The following is a 12,929-nucleotide window of genomic DNA, read 5'->3' on the forward strand; positions in this document are numbered from 1 at the left end:
GACTCATTGTCATTGAAGCCTAGTTCAGGGGCAACTGAGGGAGTCCTAGATTAGGGGGTGTCCGGATGACCGGACTATAACCTTTGGCCGGACTCCTGGACTATGAAGATACAAGATTGAAGACTTCGTCCCGTGTCTGGATGGGACTTTCCTTGGCGTGGAAGGCAAGCTTGGCAATACAGATATGTAGATCTCCTCCCATTGTAACCGACTCTGTGTAACCCTAGCCCTCTCAGATGTCTATATAAACCGAAGGGTTTTAGTCCGTAGGACGGACAACAATCGTACCATAGGCTAGCTTCTAGGGTTTAGCCTCTCTGATCTCGTGGTAGATCTACTCTTGTACTACCCATATCATCAATATTAATCAAGCAGGAGTAGGGTTTTACCTCCATCAAGAGGGCCCGAACCTGGGTAAAAACATTGTGTCCCTTGTCTCCTGTTACCATCCGCCTAAACACACAGTTCGGGACCCCCTACCCAAGATCCCCGGTTTTGACACCGACAGTCACCTTCGTGTCTCTTTGTGTTCCAAATGCATCCGTTGACTATATTACCAGGACTGGCATGGTCGGGACGCCGAGGGAGGCATACTTGTGTTTAATGCGGATCCACGTTCGTGCGTTGATTGCGGAAAACCAACGTTTCAACGGGCGTCTCCACCTACTCGGGTGTGAACGCCACGTGGCGCCGCCACGAAAACCCAAGGGTCCGATGGACATCTCCTCCGGTGACGCTGGTCTAGCTCGTCGCCCGAGGCCAGGCTCCGTCTATTTAAGGCGGACGAATGGAATCTCAAAACCCTAGCCACACACTCTTCCCCCCTCTGCCCGCCGCCAGGCCATCCATTCCTCTTGCTGATCTCTATCCTGACACTCTCCGCCATGGCTGGTCAGGAGGAGACTACTAGGGAACCCAGTGTCCAGACACTGCAGGAGATCTCGGCAGGCGAGGGTTCCTCATCTGTAAGTTCACTCTGCTTCGGCTTCATTCGTTTTTCCTTTCCTTCGGCTACTTGATTTGGTTGTGAAACGTGAATAAGCCAGACGGAGTCTCAAAACCCTAGTCATCTTGCTGTTCTCTATCCTGACACTATCAGCCACTGCTGTGCAGAAGGAGACTTCTCCAGAGCGCCGTATCCAGTCACAACACGAGATCTCGGCCGGCGAGGGTTCCTCATTTGTAAGTTCACTCTTCTTCGGCTTCATTCATTTTTCCTTTCCTTCGGCTACTTGATTTGGTTGTGAAACGTGAATAAGCCAGACGGAGTATCGAAACCCTAGTCATCTTGCTATTCTCTATCCTGACACTATCAGCCACTACTGTGCAGAAGGAGACTTCTCCAGAGCATCGTGTCCAGTCGCAGCACGAGATCTCAGCCGGCGAGGGTTCCTCATTTGTAAGTTCGCTCTGCTTCAGCTTCAATGGCTTTTCCTTTCCTTCGGCAACTTGATTTAGTAGTGAAACGTGAATAAGCCAGATGGAGTCTCGAAACCCTAGTCATCTTGATGTTCTCTATACTGACACTCTCAGCCACTGCTGTGCAGAAGGAGACTACTCCAGAGCATCGTGTCCAGTTGCTGCAGGAGATCTCGGCTGGCTAGGGTTCCTCATTTGTAAGTTCGATCTGCTTCGGCTTCATTCGTTTGTTCTTTCTGTCGGCTACTTGATTTAGTTGTGAAACATGGATCATTGTGGTGAGCTTCATCCTAATGTTGATGAGGGTACATCAACCTGACACCTTCTCCTTTGACCAGCTCAATAACATGTTCAATACTGTGGAAGACTTCATCTAGAGATCCGCGAAGTTGGACAACGAGAACAGAGCCACCATTGCACGTCTTATGAATGAGAAGGCGCAACTCAAACTTCAGTGTGATAAGCTGAAGCTGGAATCATACGTTATGAAGAAACAGATCGAGGAACTTCGCGCCGAGCAACCAAAAAAGAAGTCTTGCTGCACTAAGTAGACAGCAACGACCCTGATCCTCGTATCTGAAGCTATTAAGCAGTGCACTAAAAGTTTCTTATTTTGTCTTGCGTTACCTCGTGTGGTCAGTAACTTTGATAACAAATGTGTTTTGCTTTCCTGGGTCACGTTCATTCCAAGTTTATGTGTTCAGATGAACATTAACGTAATGGCCAGTTCTAGAGATGTTGTTTTTAAAAGCACGGACGTGAAATCTCTGCAGTGATAAGGCATCGTGTGGTATTATATAGAGTCATGTTCGCCTGTGTCTGTTCTCCGGGTGATTCCGTCGATTCGTTTAGATGGAGAGGCACGGACGAGAACCCCATGGAGGCATACTTCAGTATTTAGGCACAGTCACGTTCGAGCATTTACTGCACAAACTGGACACGAGATTGACACTTAGGTTAGGCCTTCAGTGGGCACGTACAAACAGCACAAGATCTTAACAGAGGAGGGGGAGAAGATCTCACAAAAAAACGAGGATGAGGCATAGTGCAAGGAAATAATTCCAGATGTCACCACTGGCGCACGTTTTTCAAAAGCACGGGCTAGCACTCCCTGCAGCCACGGTTATGTATGTTTGTGACTCTCTGTGTATCAGTCATTAGGTTCACAGGCACAGGCGTCAAAACAACAAAGGCATCGTGTGGTATTATATAGAGTCATGTTCGGTTGTGTTTCTGTTCCGAATGATTCAGTCGACTCATTCAAACGGAGAGGCGCGGACGAGAAGCCCATGGAGGCATACTTTAGTATTAGATAGGGTCATAATCATGCGTTTATTGCGCATGGTCGATTGTATTACATAGAGTCATGCTGGCCTGTGAGACTCGACCAGGCGGAGGTGCACGGGCATTTACTCTGCAAGGCACGGAATTGCCTATACCAAAGACACTATTTTTTAAAGCGTGTTTCCGTGTATTTAAAAGCACACACGTGAAGTCCATACAGACACGGTTCAGTATCGGTTGCGTCATGCTTCTTTCTTGATAAAAGGCGTCGACGTTCGAGGCTATCTATGTTTCAGTGTCAATGGTCACAAGCACGGGCATACATCCCTCAAAGGCATGGCGTGGTATTATATAGAGTCACGCTCAAAGGTTTTTTGATTGTATTTCGAATGAGTCGGTGGACTCGGTCAAAAGCAGAGCCACGGGCGTCTAGTCCACTGAAGCATGGTTTTTTTACACAGAGTCACGTTAGTGCCACCGTTATTCGGGTGTGGACACTGAGTGCCGCCGCTACGGAAAACCAAGGGTCCGACGGATGTCTCCTCCGTTGACGCCGGTCTGGCTCGTCGCCCGAGGCCAGGCTCCGGCTATTTAAGGCGGACCGAGGGGGTCTCGAAACCCTAGCCACACCCTCTTTTTTAAACTGTCCAGACCCACGCCACATAAGGTGGCACTCACAGGCCGCGCGATCCCAGCAATGGAGACGGAGATGGAGGTTCACTCTGGTGCCCCGAGCACCAAGAGGGCGAGGCTCGCGCCACCGGCGACGCCTTCTTCTGGTGGTTTGGCGATAGCGGCTGGAAGCGGCGAGGGTGCGCCTACTGGATCCGATAATCAAGAAGAGCAGTCTGGTCTGGACCGCATCAGCGACCTCCCGGACGGTGTCCTCGGTGAGATCATCTCCCGTCTGTCCACTACGGAAGGCATTCGCACTCAAATCCTCGCACGTCGTTGGCTCCATGTTTGGCGCGCTGCTCCTCTAAATCTCGACTGCTGTGAGATCCCTAACCCACGTCTTCTTAACCCTCTAGATCAAGTACATTTCGAGTTGGTCACCGCGTACCCCGTCACACCGGAGGAACTCGTCCGTGTAACATTCACTTGAACTTTTTTTAGAGGAGAACATGTCGGTGAAGATAATTCGTATGATGATTCATACCTTCCAGAGACCATCCTCTCCAGCCATCAGAGCGCAGTTCACCGCCTCTGCATTTCGGCGTCCTACCTCCACTGCACGCACTCCACAGTCGACGCCTATCTTCGATCCCCAAGACTGAACAATCTCCAGGTGCTCGAGTTTTACTACTTGTTCCCACCATGCTTGACACAACATGACATAGGGCCATTCTCATGCCCTTCGCTCATGCCATCACCACCAGCATTAAACCCTCAGATTTCCGCCTCTCTCCAAACTATCGCCTTTTCTCTTTGCAAGTTACCAGACAATTAAGTACAGGCGCTTAAACTACCACTGCTGAGGAGACTCTCGCTAGTAGATGTTGATGTATCAGACGTCTCATTACAAAGCATCATCACCTCTACTTCTCCTACACTTGAGTCTCTGCTGCTTGTTTGGACAGTCAGGCACCATTGCATCAGAATAAACTCACCTAACCTTATGACCATCGGCATTTCTGGTATCTATGGGAAAATTGTTATAGAAGATGCAGTGCCACTTCAACGGTTGCTTTGTGATGGTGATTACAAGAAGTTGCGGATAGTCATCACCTATGCACCTAAACTGAAGGTCATGGGCAAATTTTCTAATATTTTCTCTGAGTCCGGCATCACAAATGACCGTATAATTATTCAGGTACTGACTTTCAACAATACTTTCATCTCCATTCATTGGTACAAACAAGTTCCATGCAATTCAACCTTTACTCTACTAATATTATATTTTATTCAACTCGAAGTGTTTGCCGACGGTCAGCACATCCACAACGGTTCATTCTGTCAAGACATTGTATAGCAGCATGGATTATGACCTGCAAGCCGTCTTTTCCTTGGTGCAACACTTCCGAAGCTTGGAGAACTTGTATATCGAGGTGATGCTTCTCACACAAATTTTAAACACATACCATGCATGGTGTAGAACTCCATTCAACAACAACAACAAAAAGTCACTTACATTTGTATGTAATGAACAAAGCTCTATATAGTCATGGACAAGTATTAGGACAAAACTAAAAAAAGCTTTTATCACAATAGAGGTTATATAATTATTCACTTGCTCTCCCAGAGAATCACTCTTTATGGAGCTTAACCATTTCAAATCTTCATTTTTATTCAGGAAATAGACTTTGATGAAGAAAGTCTTGCGAACGACTGTCCTTGCAAGCACCATCATGACGTTCGTTTGAAGGCACTGACGCTGGAAAGCTATGTTCAATGCGAGAAAAGCATTCGATTTGTGACATTCTTTATTCTCAACGCAGCACAGCTGCAGACTATGAGGATAAAGTTTCTTCATCAGGGAGACTTCACGGAAGAATTCTACAAGCAGCAACAAAACGTGCTTCAGTGGGACAAAAAGGCTTCTAAACATGCTTGCCTTAGGTTATCGCCAAGTTGCAACAACGGGAACTTGGATCTAAGGCACGCATGCGTTGAGCACCTGGATTTAAAGGATCCATTCACTTGTAAGTGCTGAAAACAGCCTTGGAGTGATATGTTGCCGCCACTTCCCAGTTTGGAATTTATGTAGGTGTGGTGAAGGAATGCCTGTACCTTTTTCACTCAATCTGTAACCTTGCCAACAGTGAACACGGTATTTTGCTCTATGGCTAAACGGTCTTTTGCTTATGCCGTACATTTCATTAGCTGGACGGGGCTTCAAGACGCTTGCAGCCACGGGTATGTACGTTTGTGACTGTCTATGTTTCAGTGATAAGGGTCACTGGCACGGGGGTCAAATCAGCAAAGGCATAGTGTGGTAGTATATAGAGTCATGTTCGCTTGTGTCTGTTTCCCGAATGATTCCGTTGACTAGTTTAGACGGAGAGGCACGGACGAGAAGCCCATAGAGGCATTCTTTAGTATTAGGCAGAGTCACTTCCATGCGTTTATTGCGCAAGCCGCACATTTCATTAGCTAAACGAACTTCAACTCTCTGCAGACATGGCTATGTACGTTTGTGACTTTCTGTGTTTCAGTGATAAGGGTCATAGGCACGGGCGTCAAATCCACAAAGGCATCATGTGGATTTATATAGAGTCATGTTCGCTTGTGCTTGTGTTTGTGTTCCGAATGATTCAGTGAACCATGGTTTGTCAGCAAACACACAGACGATCATGCCTGTCACACGGGCACGACCATGGCAAGCGCACGGTTTACCACGTACCACACAATGGTCGTGAACTGATGGGACGCGCACTGGTCTATATGCCACACAGGGTTCTTACACAACAAACGTCGTGAACCTAAAAGCAAACACGTTCGCCTGTGTTTCAGTGTTTCGGTCATTAGGATCACAGCCATGGGTCTACATGCCACACAGGGTTCTTATATATAGTCATGTTCGCCTGTGTTTGTTTCCCGGATGATTCCGTCGACTCATTTAGACAGAGAGGCACGGACGAGAAGCCCATAGAGGCATACTTCAGTATTAGGCAGAGTCACATTCGAGGGTTTACTGCAGAAACATAACAAAATTGGATTCAGATGCGAATCCTCATTGTTTACTTTATGAGACAATGAATGACCGATCCGAGAGATAGTGTCCTGGAAAGTAAACCACGGTTCTGTACCAAAGAGCCACTGTCAAATGAATGGAAGTCAAGCAACGAGGGCAACACTTTTAGTAGTAGAAAATCACTTTATCAGCTAGCGTTGCTCCTTTGCTACACGCACAGTAGAGTGGGTGTGGAAGGCACGTTAGTCAAGCACACAACGAACATCACGATGCCACGACAATATCAAAAGCATGGTTGTGAGTCTGTGGTGTCACGACTAGAATCCTCAGCACGCATTTGGGTGTGGCCTGTTAAGTAGAAACTCGGTTGTGCGGTCACCAGAGGCACTACGTAACGCCCCGCGAAACAGGTTTGGTTGACCACTGGGGTGGCTATCTATCTTTGAGCTCTTTTCATCTCTCCTGTGTCGCAACAGAGATGCATGGTTGTATTCTTACACCATCCAGCTTCATAAAGAAACGGCTGCAAAAATTTACCCACAAACCTATCGCCCTTATGATATTTTCTCAGATGAGTAATAAAAATACCTAAACAAGCAAAATCCCTTCTACTTAAATTTGCTTTGTTTCTACAACTTCACCAAATAAACTTACAAGCCGTTTTTTATAACCACAGAACAAGGAGCAGAAACGGCTGCAAAACTTTACCCGCAAACCTATCGCCCTTATAATATTTTCTCAGCTGAGTAATAAAAATACCTAAACAAGCAAAATATCTTCTACTTAAATTTGCTTTGTTTATACAACTTCACCAAATAAACTTACAAGCCGTTTTTTATAACCACGGAACAAGGAGCAGAAACGGCTGCAAAAAATTACCCGCAAACCTATCGCCCTTATAATATTTTCTCAGCTGGGTAATAAAAATACCTAAACAAGCAAAATCTCTTCTGCTTAAATTTGCTTTGTTTCTACAACTTCACCAAATAAACTTACAAGCCGTTTTTTATAACCACGGAACAAGGAGCAGAAACGGCTGCAAAAAATTACCTGCAAGCCTATCGCCCTTATAATATTTTCTCAGCTGAGTAATAAAAATACCTGAACAAGCAAAATCTCTTCTGCTTAAATTTGCTTTGTTTCTACAACTTCACCAAATAAACTTACAAGCTGTTTTTTATAACCACAGAACAAGGAGCAGAAACAGTGCAGCGGCTCAAATGCATCTCCATCAGTGCAGGGCTCAACTGCGGCTCCTCAGTGTGTATGGCAAGTACATATGAGAAGCACTGCTCTACCTGCAACACAGGCACGGATGTGCATCCATTCTGTGCATGACAGGTACATACGAGAGGCACTATCGTAAACTACTTTATATATTTTAACCTTGGTGCCACAACATTTTGTAGTTCTTCGGCTCTTACAAAGCCGCAAAACCACACACTTCCTTCATGGCTGCACGCAACACAAAAACAGACAAGCCTACACACGGTGCAAAGACTACAACTGTTCTCTGATAAAGTTTACATAAAACCCAAGCTCCTCTTTCAGAGAAGCCTACACACGTTGCAAAGAGACCGCAACACCAAATAACTCCATACACCTGGACAAGTAACACAAGGCCTGATTTCAGCATCCACACTTGAATGGAACCGTCAAATCCTTCAATACTCCTCGTTCTTAAATGCGGACGCGCATGGCTGCAACTTGATGATAATCTAAGACGTGCACGTTTAGAAGCCCTTCTATGCCACTCCAGAACCTTTTGTTGCTTTTCGTAAAATACTCCCATGAACTCTGCGGGAGGGGAGGAAAACTTAATGGTCATGGTCTCCAGATCCTTTGCACTAAGAACAAAGAACATTGCAAAATCAGCGTAACTCTCGGAGCGAACATAATCTTCCAGTGATACTGTCTTCAGACAAATCTTGTGATATTTGAGAAACTGCTGGTACTTACGACGCCATTTGTTTTTTTCACCACGAGAAATTGACAATCCCTAAAATATAAATGATAGGTTGAAAATACTTAGCGTCTATAAAAAGAGATACAAACCATGAAAAAACCAGATGAAACAATTAGTTCTATCACCTACGTGACAATAAGTTAGACGTAGACTTGTCTATGTATGGATGTATCACACAATAAATAATATGTAGATACGGGTGCATCAATTTCAGTCAAAATTAAGAAAAACATTTTGAAAAAGAACGAGTACTACAGTATGCACATTTCTGAAGATCATCACCTCAACAAACAAGTTCTCAAGTTTTGGAAAGCACTGCAGCAATTCAACGACAATGTCCACTTTATAATCGATGTAGATAAGTAAGGTCTTGACAGATTGACGCATTCTTGTTAGACTGACCGCCTTCAAACCCCTGATGAAAAGTAATAGAAAGAAGATCACAAAACTAATAGAATAAAGGTTTGATGAAATAAAACTTGTTTCCTCACAAACAAAGTGAATCTGGAAGTATCATGAAAACTCAATACCTCAATACACGTGAGACGACATGGATACGGATCAGGCGTAGAGACATCGGTTAACTCCAAGTCCTGACTCTGCATGAAGAATAGAACATAGATAATCAAATTAATAGAACAAACATCGGAACAAGTGCAGCTCTGCTCCAGTGTGAAGGAAAGGCAGTACCTCAAGACGCGTCGAGGGAGGCATGAACACAAATTCACCAAACGCCTCCAGTTTAGGTGCAGAGACAACAGTTATCGAACAGTCTTCGACCAGACAATCAACAATCAACCGTCGAACCGAAGGGGCATCCTCAATAATGAGTTCTCCATATGGACGAATGCCAATGCTTACAAGGTTAGACGAGTTTATTGTGATGCGACGACCTCCTCTATTGCAAACAAACAGGAGAGACTCAAGTCCAGGGCAACTAGTGTGGATTATACTTTGCAGCGAGGCGTCTGATATATCAACTTCCACAAGCGAGAGTCTTTTCACCAGTGGTAGCTTAAGCGTCCCAACGTAATTGTCCGGTGATTGGCAAAGAGCAAAGGCAAGAGTGTGGAGAGAGGAAGAAAACCGAAACACGGACTCCAGTGTCGAGGGCGTACATGAAGTGCATAGATCCAGTAATGTTACCTCTTGCGTCAGAAACCTTGGGCAGAGGTAGTAGAACTCCAGAACCTGGATATTGTCCAGCTTCCAGGATCGGAGCCAGGCATCAACGGTGGAGGGTCTGCACTGTAGGTATCACGCCGGGATAGAGAGGCGGCTAACAGAGCCAGCATGGCCGGACACAATGGATTCCGGAAGACTGATAACACCAGAGACAGGATTTCGACCGGAATAGCATTTGCGAACGCACTCCTTGGTGAAGGCGGACATATGAGATATGGTCTCGATATGAACTTTTTCTCCATCGTTAAAAAGACGAGAGACAGAGATCTCGCGGTAGTCAAGATTCAAAGGAGCGATGGACCACAAAGGATGCCAGCGACGTGCGAGGATTCGAGTACGGATGCCATCCTTGATGGGAAGATGAGAGATGATCTCACCTAGCACGCCGTCGGCGAGATCGCTGATGCGGTACACACGATATCCCTCTTCTTCCACCTCGTATCGAGAGGGAGCACGGTCGCCGCTTCCATCCCCTCCGACGAGCAGAACACCACCAGAAGGCGGCGGCGCCGGAGGCACCAGTCTCGACCTCTTGATGCTACGAGCAGCGCTTTCCATCTCCACCTCCGTTGCTGGGGTGGCGCCGCCCACGACCAGTGCTCACTAAGGTGGATCTGGAGAAATGGATTACAGCCTGTCAATCCATGAAATGACTTAAATACCCACGACAGGGAGCGGAGGGGTCCAGATTAATTACCTCTTTTTTTTCTTTTGACGGGAGGGTCCATGTTAATTACTACTCGTAATTAGTAAAAGGTAGGTGGCTGCTTGAAACATTAAATAGAGCCACGGCTTTAAGGTACGAGATGCCCGGTTGAAGAAGCAGAACAGGCACGGGCATGCCCGTCCGTATTTTAATTATTTTCGGCACACATTCAATAGAAGAATTTGTTTGACGCCGCAAGCACTATTCTACAGTCATCTTCCCTCTGCGAGCAGCAAAATTTTCCACGGGCACGTTGAAAAATTAAGTCACTACCAGATTCAAGGTCGTGCCTACGCTTTGCAGATGATTCTGCTGAAACGCTCATGGACAAAACCAATGAAGTGTGGCAGAGGCACGGCTTGTCACATACCAGACACACGGTCCTCCCTTCGACATTGTAACGCACTGTCCTACATGCCACACAGGCATGTAGAACAGTTCGGGTCTACGTTCGTGTCTCTTTGTTGTGTTCCAAATGATTCCGTTGACTCTATCACCAGAGGAGGACGGTATGTCGGACCAGAGAGGCATGATTACGTTTTACGAATGGTCACAATTGTCACAGGCATGGGTATGAAGCGCTCAAAGGCATGGTCGGTCGTATTACACAGAGTCACGCTAACCTTTCTCTTACGCATAGCCACGGGCGTTTACTGTATGAGGCACGGAATGGCCTATATGAGAGACGTTGTTTTTAAAAGCGTATTTGCTTGTATTTAAAAGCACGGACGTACAGTCCATAGTACGTTATTCGGGTGTGAATGCCACGTGACACCGCTCCGGAAACCCAAGGGTCCGACGGGCATCTCCTCCGGTGACGCCGCTCTCGCTCGTAGCCCGAGGCCAGGCGCCGGCTATTTAAACAGGACGGGGTCTCGAAACCCTAGGAACACCCTCTTCCCACATCTGCCCGCCGTCAGGCCATCCATTCCTCTTGCTGACCTCAATCCTCACCCTCTCCGCCATGGCTCCGCAGGAGGACACTACTGCAGAACCCCGTGTGCAGACATTGGAGGGGATCAAGCCTGGCGAGGGTTCCTCTTCTGTAAGTTCACTCTGCTTTTGCTCCTTTCCTTTTTTTCTTTCCTTCGGCTGCTTGATTTAGTTGTGAAACGTGAATAAGCCAGACGAAATCTCGAAACCCTAGCCACATCCCCTTCATCCTTTTATCCGCAACCAGGACATCCACTCCTCTTGATGTTCTCTTCCCTCACACTCTCCGACATGACTGTACAGGATGACACTACTCCAGAGAGCCGTGACCAGACGCAGGAGGAGATCTCGGCTGGCGAGACTTCCTCATCTGTAAGTTCACTCTGCTTCCGTTTCATTCGTTTTTTCTTTCTTTCGGCTACACGGATTAGTTGTGACACATGAATCATTGCGGTGAACTTCATCCTAAGTTGATGATAGTGCATCCTGCCATCAATCTGACACCTTATATTTTGTGCAGGTGAAGAACTAGTGGGAGGCTACGGAAGCTCGCCTCTTGAAGATCGTGAAGCTATGCACGAGGTTGTACCATCTTGGGGATGAGAAGACGAAGGCGGAGCTCAAACCTTCCTATGACAAGTTGAAGCTGGACATATACGTTATGATAAAAGAGATCAAGGAACTTCGCGACTAGCGATCCTGATAGCAGTATCTGAAACAATTAAGCAGTGGACTAAAAGTTTCTTATTTTGTCTTGCGTTACCTCGTAGTCAGTTAACAAACGTGATTTGGTTTCCTGGGTTTCTTATTAGAGTCTATGGGCTTCTCGTAGTTAATTAAAAGCATGGACGTCAAGTCTATGCAGCCAAGGTTCATTGTACCAACTAGAGTCATGTCTTGTGCAAACATGAAGGTGTTTATTTGTTTCAGTGTTTTGGGTCAGAGGCACGGGCATGAAGTGCTCAAAGGCATGGTCGGTGGTATTACATATAGTCATGCTAGCCTGTGACTCTATCAAACGGAGATGCACAGGCGTTTAGCCCACGGAGATGAACCTTTGTCTTACGCATAGCCACAGTCGTTTACTCTGGGAGGCACGGAGTAATTTTGTGAGGGACGCTGTTTTTAAGATCTTATTTCCTTGTATTTTAAAAGCACGGACGTGAACTCCCTATGCACAAGTTTCCGTATTGAGTTGCGTCACACTTCTTTTTTGATGTGTTACGTATATTATGCGATATAAAAGACGTAGACGTTCGTGGCTATCTGTATTTCATTGTTTCACAATGAAGCACGGACACACTTTTAAACAAAGCACAAGCACGTCTCGATTTGCAGAAACATCACTGTCGGGGTTCTACAGGACGCTATGTTCTAGGCTGTGCAGCATGTTTCCACCCAAAAGTTCACCACACGGTCACGAACATACACAGAGGAAGTGCCGTGCAGTGATAACAGACGCACCCGTACATGTACAAGAGGCACGAGGAGGCATATTGATTAACATCATCAGAAATGAATAACATTATACAAGCGCACGAATATAGAGAGATGCACAAAAAGTGGACTACAAGAGATAAACTAAGCTGGTAATAGTGAACACTCACAGTAAATAGAAGTCCTGGTCATGACAGATCGACTGGGTCACTAAAAACTCAAAAGTAGTAACAAGTCAATGCTAGGTGGCTGCATGAAACATCAAATAGAGCCACAGCTTTGATGGTACGAGCCACTGTTGTACTTGCAGACCAGGCACGGGCGTGCCCCTCCGAGATTTAATTATTTACCGCACACATTCACAA

The sequence above is a fragment of the Triticum dicoccoides genome, chromosome 2B (assembly GCF_002162155.2).
Source record: "Triticum dicoccoides isolate Atlit2015 ecotype Zavitan chromosome 2B, WEW_v2.0, whole genome shotgun sequence".
In the NCBI taxonomy this organism is placed as follows: domain Eukaryota; kingdom Viridiplantae; phylum Streptophyta; class Magnoliopsida; order Poales; family Poaceae; genus Triticum; species Triticum dicoccoides.